The following is a 19,308-nucleotide window of genomic DNA, read 5'->3' as shown; positions in this document are numbered from 1 at the left end:
ACTTAACCTTTATATAAAACTCTCTCTCATACATGAGATTTGTTTCTCTAAAGGAGCCAGACTAACGCAACTGATAAACACTCTAAGGCAGATTCTCACACTGCCTTAGAATCTGTTAGCCTTCAAAACTCCAGCTGCCTAGGACCTACCTCAAATAAATAAGAATCTCTGGGGGTGAGATTTAGTCATTAGTATGCTTTTAAGCTCTCCACTTGCTTTAAAGATGTAGCCATGTTGTAGAACCAGTGCTTTAGAACTTCGGTTCTCAACTGGGGATAATTTTGCTGCAGGGCACATTTGGCACAAAGTGGGCACTACTGGCAACTAGTGGAGAGAAGTCAGAGATGCTGCCAAACATCTTTAAATTCACAGGCCAGCCCTCTGCAGCAAATAATTATCCAGCCCCAAACATCAGTAGTGCCCAGTTAAGGAAACAGTGCTCTTGAACAGTGTTTTCCAAAGTGGACAATAGCACTCGCAGGAAGTGCTGGAATGATCCAGAGGTGCTATAAAAGCAGACACCTACACCTTAACTTGGATTGAGGGCTGCAATATAAAGTTTTAATTGTGAGGGGACCACTGAATAATCTTTTTTTTTTTTCTGAAAGGGCACTGTAGGCAAGATAAGTATGGGGATTCATGCAGATAATCAACCTTAAGAAATAAGATATGTCAGAGGGAAGGACAAGGGGGCTTCAAAAACTTTGTGGAAAAATAGAATTAAAAGATAATGGGATTTTCCAATGAACTTTTGGAAACCTATGGTATATGCCTATTGTGAGGAAATCATAGCAGGTAGAGATTTATATTTTTGATTTCCTGACAAAGTGAAAAGAGGGATGTGCTTAAGTAAAGCCTCCTTGAGTCTTTCTGTAGTTGCCCCCAGAGTAGCCAGACAGTTGTGTCCTGGCCTGGCCTTGTGACAGACGGGTATACCTCCTGGTTCTGCTTTCTTGGGCAGGATCTTGCCCATCCTATGGTTCCTTATGTTTATTGCACTTCAATGGCTTGGAAAAGGACCAAAGTTAGGAAAATTAGACCATGGATATCAGCCAATATAAATAATTTTAAGTAAGCTTTTGAACTGCTTATCCTAATAATAGTGCTTTCTAAAATTAGGGAGTGAACCGTTGAAAATGATTATCATGAACTATAAGAAATCTTGCTTTATATGCTATAGACCAGCGGTTCTCAACCTGTGGGTCACAATCCCTTTGGGGGTTGAATGACCTTTCACGGGTTGCTGATCATAACAGTAGCAAAATTACAGTTATGAAGTAGCAACGAAAATAATTTTATGGTTGGGGGGTCACCACAACATGAGTTACTGTATTAAGGATCACAGTATTAGGAAGGTTGAGAACCACTGCTATAGACAGTTCTTTCTGTTCTTCCTACTTTTGATCTTTATAAATGAATGCTAGCAAAGACATTTTTTAACTTTAAAGCAATACATTTTTCTTTAATCTTGAGACATTGAAGAGTGCTTTCATAGTAGGTTAACTAACCGATATTATACTGTATACTTAATACTTTTTCTCCCTTGACACAATTTTCTTGAGTGTGACAAATTCTTGTGGTAGACAAGTTGCTTTTTTACTATGTATGCAGTTGTTAAGTTTAAGGTGTTTAGTCACAGTTGCCACTTTAGTTGAAAGTGCACATTAAATATACACAAAGCAGTTCCCCAAAACTGATGAAAGCAGTTCTTGAAGTTGCTCTGAATTAATGAATTGATCACACACGGGTGATTCTACCACTTGTCTGTCAGTTTGTCTACCTGTGGTGGCTTGTGTGTTCCTGTGATGTTGAAAGGTATGTCACTGGTATTTCAAGTACCACCAGGGTCACCCAAAGTCATCAGGTGTTCACAGAACTTCCAGAGTAAGAACAGACTAACGGCATGCTGCAGGGTTTCAAGTCAGGAAAGGTGAGCATCAGGGTTGTATCCTCTCATCATACTTATTCAACCTGTATGCTGAGCAGGTCACCAGAGAAGCTGAATTATAAAAGAAGACTCCTCCAGCATCAGGATTAGAGGAAGGCTTCTTAACAAACTTTGCTATGCAGATTATGCAATTTTGCTGAAAGCGAGGAGGTCTTGAAGTTCTTGCCGATGCAGATCAAGGATGGCAGCCTTCAGTATGAATCACAAATCAATGTAAAGAAAAGCAGGATCAATGTAAAGAAAATCAATGTAAAGAAAAGCAGTGGGACTAATAGATAACATCATGATAAATGGAGAAAAGATTGAAGTGGTCAAGGATTTAATTTTGCTTAGAAACGGAAACCAGCAGCTCCTTGGGAGAAGACAGGGTTATCTACTCTAGTGAAGAGTTAGTCTCAGAAACTCACAGGGCAACTCTACCCTGTACTATATATAGGTCTCCGCGAGTCAGCATCCATTTGATGGCAGTGAGTTTGGATTTTTGGTTTGGAGCCACAATTCATGCTCATAGAGGTGGCTGTTAGGAGATCAAAGGATGCATCGCATTGGGTGAATCTGCTGCACAGACCTCCTGAAAGGGTTGAGAAGCAAGGATATTACTTTGAAGGCTAGGGTGCACCTGAACCAAGCTATGGTAATTTCAATTGCCTCATATGCATACGAAAGTTGGACATTGAATAAGGAAGACCAAAAAAGAATTGATAAAGTTGAACTATGGTGTTGGGCAGCGGTTCCCAACCTGTGAAAGTTAAGAAAACTGGACCCATGGATATTAGCCAATATAAATAATTTTAAGTAAGCTTTTGAACTGCTTATCCTAATAATAGTGCTTTCTAAAACTAGGGAGTGAACTGTTGAAAATTATTATTGTGAGCTATAAGAAATCTTGCTTTATATGCTATAGACGAGCAGTTCTCAACCTGTGGGTCACGACCCCTTTGGGGGTGGAACGACCCTTTCACAGGGGTCACCCGATTCATAATAGTAGCAAAATTACAGTTATGAAGTAGCAACAAAAATAATTTTATGGAAGAAAAACTATTAAAAAATAAAAAGAAAGAAAATAATTTATGGTTGGGGGGGTCACCACAACATGAGGAACTGTGTTAAAGAGTGGTGTCATTAGGAAGGTTGAGACCCACTGGTGTGGGGGGAGAATATTGAAAGTCCCATGGACTGCCAGAGGAACGGACAGATCTGTTTTGGAAGAAGGAGAGCCAGAATTTTTTTTAGGAGCAAGGATGGTGAGATTTCATCAAACATACATTGGACAGGTTATCAGGAGTGGCCAGTCCCTGAAGAAAGACATCATGGTGGGTAAAATGGAAGGGCAGCAAAAATGAGCGAGGCCCAGGAAAAGGTGGATTCATAAAGTGTTTTCTGTGATGGACACAAACATGAGAGCAATTGCAAAGAGAGTTCAGGACTGGGCAGTGGTGTTTTCTGTGGCACACAGGGTCCCTCTGAGTTACAGGACCTGACAACAACAACAACAACACAGAGTGATTGCCAACTCTTTTGTTTTGGTTGGTGGCATGGTTGGTTTTGCTTTTCAAATTGGTCCTTTAAAGAAATTTCAAGTTGCACCTATAATTCTCTGTGGAAGCCTCTGGTTTTAGAAGTAAATTCATGTATTTAAATCTGTAGATATGCCGGTTTTCTCATTTATTTAGTTAGTTATTTTTGACCTTGTATGAGCACTTAAAGGGGGCCTCGTGGCATTGTCAAGGGTGGTAGCTAAGTTTCATGTCCATTTGGGTGGGCCGGGATTCCCCCATCATTTGAGGTAACAATCGTGAGGCCAACTCCCTGGCAGGGTCTTAAGTGACACAGCAAAGCAGCTATGGGGATAATGTTGCTGTTAAGTGCTGTGAGTCAGTTCCAACTCATGGCACCCCTGTGAGCAACAGAAGGGAACGCTGCCCCATCCCTTGGCTGGGTCTGTATCTTCACCTTGCGAAGCCGTGGTGGTCCTGTCCAGTAAGGGCTGCCCTTCGAATCACAAGGCATGTGGTGCAAAAATTGTCAGCTACTCCAAGGGAGAGAGATAGGGCTATCTGTTCCCATTAAAATGTAGAACCTTGGAAACCCTATATAGGATTGCCATGGATTGGAATTGATTTGATGGGAGTGGATTTGGTTTGAGTTTGCTCTAGAGAGTTCCTGGAATAGGGACCTGTTTGTCTATACATGTAAAAAGGACAGGTTTGATGTTGGGACTAGGGGATTTACTGGGTGGAGGAGTTTTCAAATGTTTGAAGACATGGAAGAGAGATTAGACAGCCTGTGTATCTTCCAGGTATAGAACCACAGCCAACAGACTGAAATATAGGAAAAGAGAGTTCTGGCTTAGTTCATGGATTGTCTTAAGAAAGTTTGATCCCCAGAGGAGGTATACTGGTGCAGATAGGAACTGGAAACACAGGGAATCCAGGACAGATGATCCCTTCAGGACCAGTGGTAAGAGTGGCAATACCGGGAACGTGGAGGGAGGGTGGGATAAAAGGGGGAACCGATTACAGGGATCTATATATAACCTCCTCTCTGGGGGATGGGCAACAGAAAAGTGGGTGAAGGGAGACATTAGACAGTGAAAGATGTGACAAAATAATAATTGATCAATTACCAAGGGTTCATGAGGGAGGGGGGAGCAGAAAGGGAGGGGGAAAAATGAGGAGCTGATGCCAAGGACTTAAGTGGAGAACAAATGTTTTGAGAATGATGATGGCAATGAATGTACAAATGTGCTTGACACAATGGATGGATGTATGGATTGCGATGAGTTGTATGAGCCCCCAATAAAATGATAAAAAACACAAAAAAAGGTTCCTCCTAGACTTTACCTAAAAGTCTAAGAGGATTCAGATAAATCTGAATTTTTAAGTACAAAAAAAGAGAAAGCTCGATCCATTGGTGGGAACATGGCTTCTTTAAAAAAATGTAAGCAATAATTTATGCCCCTGTCAGTACTACACTGAATGACACTGTTGGTGATGGGCAGCTGGGAGGGGCAGTGGAGACTTTAGGGAAGCAGACTGCCACGCCTTTCTCCTGCGGAGCCTCTGGTAGGATGGAACCACCTCGCAGCTGAGTGCTTGGCCATTGCTCCATCAAGTCTCCTTTCCATAGGAATAGGCATCTGTATTCCCTCCTTTCCCAAACCTGCTCAAGCCCAGACTTGCCCTTCTCAGTCAGTGACCCTCCTTTCATAGCTGCCCAGGCCAAGCCCAGGAGGCAGCTCGATTGCTCTCCCTTTAGCAGGCCACACCCAGTCTTACAAGTCCCATCCGTTTTTCTTTCGGAGTGTGTATGACCCAAATCTCACCACTTCCTCTTCTGTCACCACCCTGACTCTTGTCGGTGTGCTCTGTAGTCTTCCGAAACCCCTCTTTGCTCCTTCCCTGCTTCCAGCTTTCCTCCTGTAGGAAGAGGAATTGTATAAAGCACATCACATCATGTCCTTCCCTCTGACCTTCCCACAACACTCAGTAAAGCCCTCACACCCTAGCACAAGCTTGCACTGCTTCCTGCCTGCACTGGGTGATGTGGCCCCTGATGGGCCTTAACATCTTGTCTTCCACCACTTCCTGCTTCTCTCACTTTGATCAGACCACGTTCACCACCTTGCTGACTGTCAATCTTTCCAGTCTTGTTACTGCTGCAGACAGTGAGCCTACCCTTTCCTCCCCTAGCCTGTATTGATTCCCCCCACCTTTCTCAGGTTTCTGCTCAGATGTTACTCAAAGGGGGAAGACCCATCAAGAATCCTCTCCTCCGATTACTCTTGATCAGTGTCTCCTGTATTCGCCACCCCCAAAAGGAAGTCTCTATATCCACTTTATATTTTTCATTTTTCAGAATGCTTCACTAGAACCTTTGTCACTGCTTTATCCCCAGTAGCCAGAACCATAGCCATCATCGATGACCAGTCAGCTTTTAAAAAAAATTATTTTATTGGGGTCTCGGATAACTCTTATCACAATCCATCCATCCATCCATTATGTCAAACATATTTGTATATTTGTTGCCATCATCATTCTTAAAACATTTTCTTTCTACTTGAACCCTTGATATCAGCTCCTCATTTTTCCTCTACCCTCCCTCCCTCATGAACCGTTGATAATTTATAAATTATCATTTTTTCATGCCTTACACTGTCCGATGTCTCCCTTCACCCACTTTTCTGTTGTCCGTCCCCCAGGGAGGGGGTTATATGTAGATTGTGATCGGTTCCCCTTTCCCCCCACCCCCCACCTTTCCCATTCCCTCCTGGTATCTCTACTCTCATAATTGGTCCTGAGGGCTTTATCTGTTTTGCATTCCCTGTGTTTCCAGCTCTTGTCTGTACCAGTGTACATCCTCTGGGTCTAGCTGGATTTGTAAGGTAGCATTGGGATCATGATAGTGGGGAAAAGAAAGCATTAATGAACTAGAGGAAAGTTGTATGTTTCATTGGTGCTATACTGCACCCTGACTGGCTCATCGCCTCCCCGCGACCATTCTGTAAGGGGATGTCAAGTTGCCTACAGATGGGCTTTGGATCTCCACTCCACACTCCTCCTCATTCACAATGATAGATTTTTTTGTTTTTTGATGCCTGATACCTGATCCTATCAACACCTTGTAATCACCCAGGCTGGTGTGCTTCTTCCATGTGGGCTTTGTTGCTTCTCAGCTAGATGGCCGCTTGTTTATCTTCAAGCCTTTAAGACCCTAGATGCTATATCTTTTGATAGCCAGGCACCATCAACTTTCTTCACCACATTTGCTCATGCACCCGCTTTGTCTTCAGCAATCGTGTCAGGAAGGTGAGCATCATGGAACGTCAGATTAATAAAACAAAGTGTTCTTGCATTGAGAGAGTACTTGAGTATAGGCCCAATGTCCATATGCTACCTTAATACTAAACCTACAAGTATATGTACATAGATCTATTTCCTTATCATCATATATAAATATATTTAAATATGTACATGCCTATATTTAGACCTCTATAAATGCCCTTTGCCTCCTAGTTCTTTCCTCCATTTCCTTTTACTTTCCTCTTCTTTCACTATGATGTTCAGCCTTCATTTGGGTTTCAGTAATTCCTCTTGGGTACATTGCCCTTGATCAAGCCCTACGAGGCCTCCTACATCCTTTTTGCCATAAATTTTAGATCACTTGCAGTTCCCTTGTCCTTGGGTTTGTTAACACTCACTTCCTCCCCCTCCCCCCAACCTCCCTCTCTACCATGTGCCCCTGGAACCATCAGTCCGTTGTTTTCTCCTCCGGATTATTTATCCCGCTTATCTTATCTAGATAGACTTGCAGAGATAATCATATGCATAAAAAACAAGGCAGAGCAAAGCAAAGCAGCAAATGAAAACAAAACAACAACAACAACAAAAGCCAACTACAGAAAAAGAAAAGGCTGTAAATAGTTCAAAGTCTGTTAGTCGCCCTTTAAGAGTGTTTTCCAGTTGAGTCTGATGGGGTGCCACGCCCGAGCCCCAAAGTCTATTTTTGGTATTTCCTGGAAACTTCATTGCTCTGGTCCCTTTGCTGTTCTGTTGCTTGCCCTTAGTGTTTTGCTTCGGTGTGGTGGGGTCAGATCGGGCACAATTCCAGTACTGTGTCTCAAGTGTTATCCCTCGTAGTGCTATGGGTTGGTAAGGGACGTTGTGTCTTGTAGTGGGGCCAGCCCTGTGGTCCTCTCTGTGCATTGGCTGCTTGGAGCAGGAATATCATCCTCAAGGCTTGGTGGGCCAGGATGTTCTCTTCTCACTCTCCTCCCCCTTCATTTACTCCTGTGTGCTCTGATCAGACATGTCCCTCTCCCTGAGCTGTAGCTTCAGTGCTGTCCTTGAAATGACTTCTTCTGCAGGGAGCGGGATCTGTCCACGTAGTTGGGATTGGGGCCCGCCCCTCAGATCTCTATGGCCAGTCAGCTTTTGATCGAATGATGAAAATGATGACATGCTATTCCTTGAGGCTAGGTCCCCAGCATCGGTATGTTCTCACTTCTCTGGTCCGTAGCCCTTTCCCCACAGCCAGGGTCTACTGCTCAGTTTATCTGAGAACCTGTTCCCTCCCTGCTGCCTGTCATTTAGCCCCTGTTTTCTCACAAATGACTCCAGAAATACCAAGAGTGGAAGGCACATAGAGCAGCAACTGGCATGTTAGTGATAGCTGTATAGAAACCTGGAAGACATGTTCTACTTCACTCCAATTTCGTGAGTCCTCAGCTCCCTCCCTGACAGCTCAGTGGAAGTCCAGGCTGCGCCCGTTTCCTGCACACAAGCTTTCCCGCCACAGTCCCATCTCGTGATCTTCCTTCTTCCTGTCTCTCTGCTCCTCCTCAGTCTCCGTTGAAGGCTGCTTCCTCTTCCTCTCCCTTGTTGTTGGGTGCTGTCCAGTCCGTTTAAAAGAGTGACCTCGTGTGGCAGAACAGAACGCTGTCCTAGGTCCTCATGTGGGCAGGCCTGCAGATCCTTGTCCTGAGGAGCAGGTGGTGCGTGCAAACGGACAACTTCTCATTAGCAGCCACGCACTTAACCATTCACCACGAGGGCTCCTGCCCATTCTTTAAACACTGATGTTTCTTAGGCTTTCTGCTCTTATTCCATTCCTGGCTTGGGTGATTCCATCCATTCCTAGACATTTTGATTTTATTTTTTTACACGCTGAAGACACTTTCCATTTCCGGTCTAATCAGCAAATTCTAGAAATGTAAGCCCAACTATCAAGTGTTCACCTGTACTTGGATATCTTGCAAGCAGCTTAAATATGAGGTGAAGGAAGATGAACTTGTCTTCTCTTTCAGTTTTCTTTTCAGTAGTTGGAGCTTTGGGCTGTATAGAAATCTAGAGGCGTCTTGCTCTGCCTCACTCCCATGTCTAGACAATGGCCAATAATGTCAGTTCTCCCACTAAATAGCTGGAGAAGCTCACTGTGCTTGTCCCTGCCGACTGCCACGAACCAAGACCAGGCGACCACCCTTAGCCTCTTATCTAGATTACTCTGAGGGCAGGCAGCTGGCCCTTCTGCCTCTAGTCTGACTTACGGTGTCACGATTACTCTTTATACCATGCCAGTATGATCATGTCATGTCTTATTTAACACTCTCTATTAGAGTTCTGACACAGGATACCGACTTTTTGGTAGGGCTTAGACTATCGTCAGTAATCTGTTCCCTAACTACTGCACTTCCTTCTTGGCGTTTGTTGAAGTATTTCCTTCTCTTCAGTTTAATCTCTCTTCCCCACAATGCACACACAAGCACACCTCCTCTAGCCGCTGTGTTCATCATTGTATCCTAGGGCACAGGCCCCAGTCAGGCCTCTGTAAACATTTGCTGAATGAACAGGAGGAGATAGTGGTCCTGCATTGTGATCGTCAGGATCTTCTTTGTATTTAAAGTGGAATTTTTCATTTTGTGTCCTAGTGCGGTGTATGTGTGGCTCTTGATTCCATACTTTCCAGAGACTTATTAAAAAGTGGAACTGGAGGAAAGTACGTAGGATGCTCTTAGCAAACAGGCTTTAAGTTTCATTCTTTAAAGTGCTGTTGAGAGCTGAGATTAGGACGCTACTAGACACAGTGATCTAGGAACCAAACAAATCACCTTGTGACGGCATGTCCAGCAGGCGGGAAGACTGGCTCAGTAGGCCTCTGTGGTTGAACTTTTCCCACTAGGGCCTGTGTCAGACTGGCTCAGATTATATACCCAAGACTTGTTGTGACTTGTCCAGAATGTTTATTAAATTTTCAAACCTGTTTGGGAAGAAAACTTGAAACAACAGCGTGTTTAGGTTTGATGCAGTAAATCTTATTGAGAAGAAATTAAAAAGAATATAATTGCGTGTAACCCGCAATCACATAGGTGGGGCTGTTGGTCTCTGTTGAATGAATCTCAAGAACAATTGGGAAACTGTTTTCCTTAGAAGATCCAAACCTGGTGTTTCAAGCCTCCCCCGCAGGACTGGGAGGCCCCAGGGTGACGTCTTAAAGTCTCCATCTGCTCAGAACTCCTATCTTGACTTCTTCCTACAGAGGATCAGAGGGCTCTGACTAAGACCGTGCTGAGTCACAGGGAGACGCGAACAAGGAATGACACACTTCCTGTCTTGTTTTGTTTTGTTTTCTAATGGTTTTGCTTTGAAGATTCCCTGAAGAGACAGAAGCTGGCCGTAGCAATCCCTTGATCAGAAGTACTTACTTACTTTCATGACAACGTAGAAAATCCACCCTGCTCTTGAAACTCTTCTGACACAGATTCTTAAAAACCTTCTATTTCTTATAAAAACACTCTGTCTTCATGATGTGTATTTGTGAACTATACTTTGCTCCAGTCATAGAAAAGAAAGTCCTCAATTTCACAACCTAAAAAAAAAATCATATTACACTGAGTATCTTTCTGGACTCTCTTCTAATACCTATAATTTTTCTCTATAAAAATTATATACGGTTTACTATATAGTCATATACCACATAATGCCTACTAGGGTAACATCTAACCACATAAATATCCATGGCCCCAAACCTTGACAACCTATATTATAATAGAATTTTCGGTACATACACTGAGCCGTACAACGTACAGGTGGTACCTTGCTATATGCATCAAACCATTATAACTATTGTAGTACTGTGTTCAAGATAATGTTCTTGTCTCTGGAAGTGTTTGCTGTTTTGTTTTTGTTTTTAACATTTTATTAGGGGCTCATACAACTGTTATCACAATCCATACACACATCAATTGTGTAAAGCGCATTTGTACATCATTCTCAAAACATTTTCACTCCACTTAAACCCCCGACATTAGGTCCTCATTTTTCCCCTCCCTCCCTGCTCCACCCTCCCTCATGAGCCCTTGATAGTTTATAAATGGGTATTTTGTCATATCTTGCCCTGTCCAACGTCTCCCTTCACCCACTTTTCTGTTGTCCGTCCCCCAGGGAGGAGGTCACACACAGTTCCATGTAATCGGTTCCCTCCTTCCTACCCATTCTCCCTTTACCCTCCCTGTTTCGCCACTCACACCACTGGTCCTGTAGGGCTCATCCACCCTGGATTCCCTGGATTTTCAGTTCCTATCTGTACCAGTGTACATCCTCTGGTCTAGCCAGACTTGCAAGGTCGAATTCGAGTCATGGTAGTGGGAGCGGGGAGGAAATATTTAGGAACTAGAGGAAAGTTGTATTTCTCATCGTTGTTACATCTGTTTGCTGTTTTTATGTATAGAAAGTACGCTGTTATACCACTGTCTATTGAGAGAAACATTTGACTAACTGATGTTAGATGCCAACAGAAACCTAAATGTTCTAATTTACATCCAAATTCAACTTAAAGGCAGGTTTTTAAACACAATCTAGTCTTAATCCAGGGACTGCCTGTATATAAAATCTTATTTGCACAATGTCCAAATCACATAAAACCCTATTTTACAGAGCCTCTTGTGGATGTTAAGCAAAGCATGACTGTAATTTCTCAATTTTTATGTACTATTTTACAACCTTCCTAAATAGATCCTATGGTATTAATTAGGTTACAGATCATCTTTAAAGATGTGCCATCTTATGGATTTGCTTAGCCAATCCCTTATTAGGGCAGGTGGGCAGTCTTCTGGGTCCAACATTGCATTGTACTGCAATGAACTTCCCTGCCCCACACTCTCCACACTTGTCTCCAGTCCTTTGGCTATATTCCTAGAAGTAGTTCAAAGGCATGTAAAGTTTTCATGCTTTTGCCTTGCTGATACTTTACCTTCAAGATATTTATCATGTTTCACATTCCCACCATGTCATATAAATGTCTTATCGTACGTCACAAGACCCTACGTAGTCTGGCCCGTCTAATTCAACTGCGTGTCACCTTCTTCTTCTTCTTCTTCTTCTTCTTGCTTCTAGTACTGCAGCCACACCACACTGCTCACCTTGGCATTCTTTTCACTGGAATGTGCCTGGTGGGGCCTGTCTCAGGCTGTGGCACATGCTTTTCCATCTGCCACGCTCTTTTCCCCTGAATCTTGACTAGCTCTCAGCTCTGATGCTGTCGGTATGATGATGGGTCGTCATCAGAATCCCTGTTCATTTCCATCCTAGCACCTATCACAATGTGTGTTGTTGTTTATTGCTGTCTACTTGCTTCTCACTCAAGGTGACCCCATGTGTGCAAAATAGACATGCTTCATGGAGTTTTTAAGACTGTGAACTATTGGCAGCAGATTGTCAGACCCTAAATTCAGAGGTGCTTCCGGGTGGACTTGAACCACCAATTTGAAGTCAAGTACTTAACCATTTGTGCCACCTACAGACTCTGTCACAAACTGTAAATTTTTATGTTATGGTCTGCCATTTCTTTCTCCCACTGAATGCCAGGTTTTTGTTGTTGTTAGTTTTTTAGGACAGGTGACCTTGTATGTTTTTTATTCTCCATGGTTGCTCTCACCATCTAATTCAAAACCTAGCACTCAGTAGAAACTAGATGAATGCAAGTTGGTTTTCTTGGATGCTTGTTGATTTTGTTGGCTTGAATTGTGCAGTCCGATAGGACCAATGTGATATATATGTAAATGTATACCACTACCCATCTTTTGAGGCAAAATATGGTAATTGCTATAAGAATGTCCCCAAATGGCATAGGGACACACAGGAGTGGGTGCTGACTTCTGGATATGGGTATCATGAAAGACTTTGTCTGAGCTGAACCTTGGAGATTGGACATGTTTTGTGGACGGTGATGGCAGAAAAGACAGAGGTGCTGAGCAAAGTGTGTGAGCAGATGAGCAGAGGTAGACTATAAGAAAATATAGAGACCGGCTCTTATAGCACAGATCGAATGGGTTCGAGAGGGACAGGATCTATAATGAGAAAACTTATAGATAAGAAAAAGGACAGATGCAGTTGAGACACAGGGGACCCTGCACTAGAGACACTCCAAGACCCCTAACTTTATAAGAGGCAGGCTTAAATACCATTCCTGCATGTAGCCTGCAACTCATGGCAAGATTACACAATGGGATCGTTCACAATTCTTTGAAGGTTTACAAAGAATCATCAGCCAAGTTACTCACCAATGACAGGGGAGGATAAGGTTGGGAACATGAAGTAATTGCTAAGTTTGCTGACTGCTGTCTTGTGCAGCTTTAGTCAGGGAACAGGAGTCAAGTGTCCGTTTATCTCAGGTGGAGAGACAGGCCAGCCATTGCTTCATCAACTCCTGAGTCTGAGCCATCAGCATTCTCCCATGGGCCATGAACCGTAGAAGTGGTGGTCCTGTTCCATTTGCCTAAGGGGCAAACAACTTTACCCTCACAGTAGACTGATGCAAAACTCCAGGGGACACGACTGGGGACAGCCGTGAATACTGTGCTACAAGTTTGGACCTTTTTTCATGAGCAGCACAGAAGCGCTACCTAATTCTCACCAGAAAGTGACCAAGTTAAGTGGAGGTTGGACCACCTCCTAAACTCAGTTCTAGTTTCATGCACAATGTCATGGCGGTAAGAGCTGTGGATTGAGATAAGTCATCAGACATCGAAGTGGAAATTCAGACAAGAAAATAAAGCCTGAAGCCTACTTCTGAAAAAGAGGAGCTGATACCAAGCAAGGGCTCAAGTAGAAAGTAAAGGTCTAGAAATGATGATGGCAACATATGTACAAACATGCTTGATACAATCGATGTATGTAATGTTTTAAGAGCTGTAAGAGCCCCCAGTAAAATGATCTTTTAATAACAAATACAGAAATAAAAAAGAAAAGAGTCAGGAGAAGGAACAGTTCTGAAGTGGGGAAGCATCAGAAGGTGGTGGCTGGCAGAGGAAGGACGAGGCCTGTGAGGCCACTGTGGTGGTAAGTCTGTCTACCCAGACCTGGAGCCCAGAAAGACAGCTGATTTGGGATGAAGAAACAGGTTACTTTCTGCCAGTGCACCCTGTGTGGGGCCAGTGAACATTCTCTAGGCTGCACGAGCCCATGTGCCCTCCTTTGTCCCGATGGGCTGGAGTGACAGGGCTAGAGGAGGAAAGACAGAAATATATAGCAGCGTGGACTTGGAGTCCCCCCCCCATCTGTAAAAGTGGGGCTGCGTCAATGGAAAGGAAAATGGGGCTCTGACCTCTGTCCAGGGCATGAGATGTAGTTTGCTGGAAAAGACACCTCCCAGGTTACTGTACGGAAGGCACTTGTTTTCTGTCAGCTGTGCCGTTAGGTGACTGTGAGCATGTTGTCAGGCTGCGGAGGGTGGGGGTGGAAGACATATGCTGATTGTTGTGTGTGAGCATGTGGGCTTTGGGTACAGAACTGGATGCCACATTGCCAGTTCTCTGACGACAGTAAAAATGTGTGTGTGAAGTGGGGCAGGGGGTGGTGGTGGCGTGGAAACAAAGGAAATTTTATTTAGGGTCTCTCTAAAGTGAAACCTTTCTGGAGAATTTTTTTTTTTAACATTTAGGTTGCCAGCTGGGCACAATTAGAGATGACAAAGCTCCTTGTCTTCTAACCTGGGCATGGAGAGTAGTAGCGAGATGCTTTGCTGACTTCTCAGGAATGCTGTCTTTGGAGGGTTTCCTGTAATCTAAATGGAAATGCGTGTGGGGGCCGCACAGAGGAGAACGTAGAGTGCGGTGAATGAGAATGACCAGGCAAACCACCAGATGACTGGGTGGCGGGAGGAAGAGGATCAGAAAAGTCAAAACGGGGGAAAACAACCAACAAAACGGTAAGTATAGTGGGAATCCAGCTTGGGAAATAGCATGTGTTGCTGAATTAGCTAGAAATTCTAGAAACCGAATAGAGAAATTGACTCTCTAGCTCCATAATTTTTCTTGGCACACTGAGGGTTTAATCAGTTTCGTATTTTAATACTGGAAATTACGTTCAGTTTTACATGAGGGCTTGCAATGGAGGGATATTATAAAGTGCTGGAACTCTGTTTATGTTCAGCTCAGTAGAAAATAAACCACAGGCAACTGCTGGGATATTTATTGCAGCAGGCACCAGTACTTCTTTGCTTTGTAAATGCTAATTTAGTGCTTTCATTCGTGGTGCGCATGTGAAGGAGGATTAGAGCCTCAGTTATAGAAAGACCTACATGGATGCTCTTTGTGAAGGCTAAGATGTGGTGTCCACAGCTGTACAGCTCCCCAGATAGCCATGTGATTTTTGGACCCACCTTTAACCTTCTTAGGTTGCCTTCTTTGCCTCACTTGTAAAATGAGGCTAGATGACACCTGAGGTGTAGCCAAGGCTGAAGTTAGGTGATTTGAAGAGAGACAAGATAGTCTTTTTTTCCCTTATAAAATTCATACCTAAAATGAATACCTGAAACAGAGGAACGCAAATACGTGGCAAGAAGTCTAATTTTTTTTGTGTGTGTGCATCTCATTTGGTGAGTACCCCTGAAAGGCAACTAGACTTGAAAAGTCTATACCTGTCCCTGGTCTCTCTTGTCAGGGTGCCCAGCAGCGCCTGTAGACATTGTCTAATTTATCGATCGAACTGGTCTTGAAAGGTGAGTGTCCAAATATTTTTATTTTCCAGACAGCCCTCTATGGGTGATTTCTGTCTGGTAAACGAAGGACATCTTGTGTTACGATATGAACGGAAAATAGATTAGGAGGAACACATGCCCAGGTTCCGATCAGGACCTGGAGCCTCCTGGAACACTTCTCCCTCAGCCTGCTTTCTTTCCTCCCCGCTCTGCCAATGATGCCTTCTTCCTTGAAGAGAAGCCGAGGAACAAAGATGCCAGAGGAGGTTCTGCCTGCCACGTTGGTGTCTTTAGGATGGTCATAGAAGAAGCTGGGGGGGTTGGGATCCAGCTAGAGGGGAAGGGCCTAGAGAGGCTGATTAGGAGAGGGGTGATTGAACAGAGAGAAAAACAAGTAATCTTGGCAGCCACCGAATCCTGCCCCAAGGAGCATATTCAGAAGTTGAGGTGTTTTATACGCCTCTCCAGTTCTGGCTCTGAGCCTCTGGAATCAGATGAAATAAACAAAGGACGGTATTTTTATTTCATGCAGGCACCGATTTCACCAGTCTTGTGGTGATGTTATTGAATGTGTTGCTGATAAGGATGTGGGTGGCTGCAAAGGAAATATTTTTCTCGGGGTGTATAATAAGCAGTTGATGAAACTGGGCCAGAGAGAGCACATGTGTTCCAGAGATTGTTCAGAGAGGGAAGGGGCCAGCTCCCATGGCTTCTCCCATCAGCCCTGTCCCATCTTGCATGGTCATGTTTAGTATGCTGCTAAACGTCTTTTGCTCTGTTATTCTAGTTGGAAATTGGAGCTACCACCCATTTTCCCCAGGTGTGAGGGAGAGTGAAATGATTTCAGCGATAGCGCCTTGCCCTGAACTGGCTCGATAACATGAAATGCATGTGCACGCTAGTGGAAAATCAGGTTTTCTAATTGCCACCCCCATTGTGGTTGCAGATAGATGTGAAAGAATGCCCGATAAAGATTGTCCCAGACTTCGCTAATGGTGGCCTATTTAGTATCGATGGCCTACTTCATTCATATCTACATGAAGCTCCAAAAACATCTCGGTGACAACAGTGGTGGTGGTGGTGTGGGTGCCACGCAGCTTCGGGTTTTGACTACAGGGCTGGCGAATCATAATACCACACCACACACACACCCGTATTCTTGAGCATAAATTGCTTCAACAAAGCCAGATCCTCAGCTAGTAGGCCACCAGACAGGTTCCAGAGCTGGGAGACCCAGCTCCTTTCTCCATTCTCCCTTACCTTAGAGTTTGAGTAATGACAGTGTATCAGCAGCCCATCACAATAGTTGATCTTTGGATCTATGTGTCTTAATTTGCAAGTGCTAAGGAATTTGTTTCAGTGGTAGAATTCTCGCCTTCCTCGGGAGAGAGCCAGGTTTGATTCCTGGACAGTACACCTCATGCACATCCACCATTGACCATCAGGGACAGGCTTTGTGCATTACCATGACGCTGATGCCAAACAGGTTAAAAAAAATCATTTTATTGGGGGCTTATACAGCTCTGTTCAAAAAATATCCACCCATCCATTGTACCAAGCACATTTGTACATTTGTTGTTATCATCATTCTCAAAACATTTTCTTTCTACTTGAGTCCTTGGTATCAGCTTCTCATTTTTCCCCTCCCTCCCCGCTCCCCCCTCTATCATGAACCCTTGATAATTTATAAATTATTATTTTTTTCATATCTTACACTGACCTATATCTCCCTTCACCCACTTTTCTGTTGTCTGTCCCCCCTGGGAATGGATTATAGATAGATCGTTGGGATCAGCTCCCCCTTTCTACCCCCATCTTCCCCTTACCCTCCTGGTATGGCTATGCTCAATATTAGAATATTAGTGCTGAGGGGTTTATCAGTCCTGGCTTCCCTGTGTTTCCAGTTCTAATCTGTATCCATGTACATGCTCTGGTCTAGCCAGATTTGTAAGGTATAATTGGGGTCATGATAGTTGGGGGGAGGAAATATTAAAGAATTGGAGGAAAGTTGTATGTTTCTTCGGTGCTATACTGCACTATGACTGGCTTATCTCCTCGCCACCGTTCTGTAAGGGATGTCCAGTTGCCTACAGATGGGCTTTGGATCTCCACTCCACACTCCCCCTCATTCACAAGGATATGATTTTTTGTTCTTTGATGCTTGATACCTGATCCCTTCGGCAACTTGTGATCACACAGGCTGGTGTGCTTCTTCCATGTGGGCTTTGTTGCTTCTCAGCTTGATGGCCACTTGTTTATCTTCAAGCCTTTAAGATCCTAGATATGCTATATCTTTTGATAGCCAGGCACCATCAACTTTCTTCACCACTTGCTTATGCACCCGATTTGTCTTCAGCCATCATGTCAGGAAGGTGAGCATCATGGCATGCCAGTTTAATAGAACAAAGTGGTCTTGCATTGAGGGAGTGCTTGAGTAGAGGCCCAATGTCCATATGCTACCTTATACTAAATCTATAAATATATGTGCGTAGCTCTATTTCCCAATCGTCATATATAAATATATTTACATATGTACATGCCTTTATTTAGACCTCTATAAATGCTCTTTGCATCCTAGTTTTTTCTTCTATTTCCTTTGACTTTCCTCTTGTCCCACTATCATGCTCAGCCTTCATTTGGGTTTCAGCAATTTCTCTCAGTTACATTGCCCTTGATCAAGCCCTACCAAGCCTCCTGTACCCTATTTGCCATTGATTTTGGATCACTTGTTGTTCCCTTGTCCCTGGGTTTGTTAATGCCCACTTCCTTTCCTCTGCCTCCCCTTCTCCCATGTCCCCCCCAAATCGTCTGGTCCATTGTTTTCTCCTCCAGATTTTTTTATCCCGCCTACCTTATCTAGACAGACATGCGGAGATAATAATAAGTACAAAAACAAGACAGAGCAAAACAATGCAACAAGAGAAAAGAAAACAATAACAACAAAAACCAGTGACAAAAAAGAGACTGGAATACACTCATAAAAGTCAACAAGCAGACCTGGAACTATTTATAGACCAAACAGATTTTAGTGGGGGTTCCGAACTAAAATAATCTAGGAAGTAAGGACTGGTAATGTACTTCTGAAACCCCTATAGCTCATAGTGATGATTAGATCACGAGGATGATACAGGACCAGGCAGCATTGGGCAATGTGTGGGCTCACCCACCGTGACTCCAAGGCTAGCATAAGAGCAGACAACAGCAGCGCTGAAGAGCCGTCATGGCATCTATAAGGACATTCAATGAGAATTACATATTTCATTTCATAGGGTATTCTGTGAGGTCTGACCATTTCACAAAGTAGGCAATTTGCCTATCAAGACTGATGAGAATCTGCTTGCCTCTGTCTGTGACTTTTCTTAATTTCCAAACGAAGTAGGATGGACAGAATATAATTCCAACTACTGGGATTGCCTTAAACATCAAACTAGAGATCTGAGCCTGAAAGGTCTGGATATCCTGGTCTCAAGCAAAAATGACGAATATAAGAAATGGCCTTTTCACTGATGTGTTACCCATTCAGATGCTCTTTTTTCTCACGTTGTTGAAGAACTCTCTCCAAAATCTGGAATGTCCTGCCGGGTGTATGGGTGCCCACTTGGTACATGAGGCTGTAGGTTTGCTGTGTCCTCTGTCCTCACCTGGTCCCGAGACACTCTTGGTTGCCTGTAGCCTGTGTGAGCACTCCCACGTCATGGAGGCACTGTTCCTTCACCACCCTTCCTAAGCATTGCTGTGCTGCTCTGTCTGCTCCGGGCATCACTCACAGAGAGGTGCCTGGTAATACAAAGCCATGCTGCTCTCGGTGAGGCCACGCTGTAGGAGAGCACGAGAGACTCATTATGCTGTTTAGATGTACATTTTCTGTTTCTTATGCTTTGTAACTT

At 43.8% G+C, this 19,308-nt stretch overlaps 1 protein-coding gene and 1 long non-coding RNA gene across 2 annotated transcripts in view; one reads left to right on the top strand and one right to left on the bottom strand.

Annotated features, from left to right (window-relative positions):
• Positions 1-19,308, top strand: part of TNFAIP8 (TNF alpha induced protein 8) — a 167,890-nt gene that overhangs the window by 56,746 nt on the left and 91,836 nt on the right. The gene's annotated exons all lie outside the window — the stretch shown is intronic.
• Positions 1,836-19,308, bottom strand: part of LOC123521120 — a 23,407-nt gene continuing 5,934 nt past the window's right edge. The window contains exons 2-4 of the long non-coding RNA XR_006679597.1: positions 10,153-10,312; positions 5,274-5,367; positions 1,836-2,137 (exon numbers count right to left, since the gene is read on the bottom strand). This is a non-coding gene — a long non-coding RNA (uncharacterized LOC123521120). The remainder of the gene's footprint in view (positions 2,138-5,273; positions 5,368-10,152; positions 10,313-19,308) is intronic.

This window comes from Echinops telfairi, unplaced genomic scaffold, assembly GCF_000313985.2.
Source record: "Echinops telfairi isolate 266 unplaced genomic scaffold, ASM31398v2 ScPeMD7_7469;HRSCAF=8507_1, whole genome shotgun sequence".
NCBI lineage: Eukaryota > Metazoa > Chordata > Mammalia > Afrosoricida > Tenrecidae > Echinops > Echinops telfairi.
This window is presented reverse-complemented; position numbering and strand designations above follow the sequence as displayed.